This window comes from Arachis duranensis, chromosome 2, assembly GCF_000817695.3.
Source record: "Arachis duranensis cultivar V14167 chromosome 2, aradu.V14167.gnm2.J7QH, whole genome shotgun sequence".
Classification (NCBI taxonomy): domain Eukaryota; kingdom Viridiplantae; phylum Streptophyta; class Magnoliopsida; order Fabales; family Fabaceae; genus Arachis; species Arachis duranensis.
The window spans coordinates 88,430,488-88,432,987 of NC_029773.3; the positions used below are offsets into that span (position 1 = coordinate 88,430,488).

The following is a 2,500-nucleotide window of genomic DNA, read 5'->3' on the forward strand; positions in this document are numbered from 1 at the left end:
ATATCCCAAAATCTCAAGGAAGTTCATCACAGAACATATTTTACTGACAAACAAACAAACAAAAGGAAGAATCCTTTCAGTACTTATAAAAGTTTTCTCATTTTAAACCCAGTGTCCTACCAAGTTTACTACAAAAAACAATTGCTGAAAATGATCCCTTTTGCTGCTACCCTTATCATATTGATTATTGCATGCCTCAAGAGAAATGGTCTAAGGGACTTGATCAGCATTCAGAAACTCTTCCTAGAAATTCTGTGAGAAAATATAATCAATATTTTTCTTTTCTTTTTCATTTGGGATTGAAAAAAAAATTGAAGCACCCTTTAATAACTTAGCTACCTAAAACATGTTCTAAACTTGTATTCATTTCCCTCCCTCTTTTATACCAAGAAGCTTCTGCTATGGAAACATTTTTGTTCTGATTTTCTAGCCCCGAATTCTACACTGATTTTTTTTAGCAAAAATAAATTTTTGTTTCAAATAAGTTTTTTTTTCTTCTTTATTCTGCAATAATGAATCTGTTTCAAATAATTTTTATTTTTTTTCCCTTGAGTTGCAGAGGAAGGGAGCTGGTTCCACATCAGAGAAACCACTTGATGCAAAGGTGTTTGAATATGAAAGCATAGATTATTATTTCTCCATAAACCTTTTTTTTGTATCTATATCTCCTTCTCTATTATATTTTATAATATAGTTTCTGCATTATTGAAGCTATGTTAACTTCTTTTACATTTTTTTTTCTATATTACTTTTGCTATCAGACTTTGAGACGTTTGCCTGAAAACAGAGAGACCGCAAGAAAAAGCCGTCTAAGGAAAAAGGTGTGTCCTACTATTATATGGTTGCACAAATTCAAAAATAGTAGTTAAGAGATAAGATTCAAGCATAGCATATATTATAAATGGTGACAAAAAATGATTGGATGTTAAGTAATGGCGGTACTGATGAGGATCCCCATTACAAATTTTTTTTGGATCATGTGAAGGCTCGTGGAACATGCTATGTATTTGAGATTTCTGAGCAAAATATTTGTATAGAATACCCTGATGAGGCTCTTACGGTGGCTTCTGAGGCACAAAATAATTAGGGAAGAGAATGAGAATAATCCTGAATTAAGGGCTTTTGATGAGGGTGTCTCTGGCAGTGATGTTGCTATTGACAAAACTTATGATACGCATAATGTGGAACTTAGTGAAGAGAATGAGGATAATCCTGAATTAAGGGCTTCCCATGAAGGGGATGGTGATGTTGTTGGCATTGCTAATGTGGAGCCTCTTGGAGAGAATGAGGATAATCTTGAATTAAGGGCTAGTGTTGCTAATAAAGAAACTTATCATTCACATAATGCAGAGCCTGGTCCTTCAAATAGTGTTCCGAAGAAAAGAAAGAGACTGAGGAAAGCTAAGAAGCATTCTGGTAAAGCAGTTAAGGCAAAAGCAAATAATACTGCCACTGGTTTTGAATGTAATTTGAATTTGGATAGCTGTCGTTACTTGATAGTGTGCCTAGTCTCGAGAAAGGAACTACTTTATACATCATTGCCTGCAGAGTTCTTACAAAGATCGTTAACAGGCAAACTTTTGTGCATTTGATGCGAGATGATCCTAAGTTGGCATTTGGTTGGCTCAACACTTTTACATTGGAGGACCTGAAGAATTTGACTGGCTGAACACAATGCCTTTTCTAGTTCGGATTAAGGCTATGGTAGTATGGTTGTATGTTTTGTTTGCTATTAGTGGTGTATTGACTTTGAGTTGATGGTTATGAGTGGTTTAGTTATCGTCAAAAATTGTGTTTATGAAACTCAGTTTATACTTTATATCCTCACTCTATGATATAACTAGTTGTGCATGATTGCTTAAATGCATAAATTTCTGACTTCGAAATAGACAAAAGACGTGGAAGCTTTGGAAGATGTACTGTAGAATCAACCTCAACCTATTTTAGTGATGAGGGTGCATGGTCATAAATCGTAGTAATCTATTACTATTTATATAAAAAATATGGACGATTGATGTGAAAAAGAAGCTGAGAATTTACATAGTTATATACAAACTTAAATAACATGATTTATATAATATTAAATATGACATGTATAACTAGTTTTGATTTAGAAAATTCTAGTAATTTGATTATTTTATTTTATTTATATAAAAAGGTCTATTATAAAATGTGATTTGATTGTAAATATTAAATAAGTTAAAATTTATATATTGTGATTTTTTTATGTGAGGTTGATTATTAATAATTATTAGATAATAATTTAATTAAATATTTAAATTATTAATTTTATGTAAATGACAACTGTATTCGAATAAAAAATTTTGTAAATTATATATTTTCAACACAAAATGAAAAATAAGAAAAAAAAGGGGTGAAAATTGAAGACATCAAAAGTGAATGGATGGCTGAGCTTAGAATCCACAGGTCAATATTTGAAGAACGTAAACAGAAGAAGGGGAAATGAGACAGTGGTCAGAGGGACACAAACGCAAGGAAC

General features: G+C 31.8%; 1 long non-coding RNA gene across 1 annotated transcript; it reads left to right on the forward strand.

The window, feature by feature from the left end:
* The first annotated feature begins 132 nt into the window (after nt 1-132).
* Nucleotides 133-822, forward strand: LOC110277476 (uncharacterized). The gene is made up of 3 exons (XR_002369991.2): nt 133-254; nt 560-604; nt 788-822. It is a non-coding gene; the product is annotated as an uncharacterized LOC110277476 (long non-coding RNA).
* The last annotated feature ends 1,678 nt before the right edge of the window (nt 823-2,500 follow it).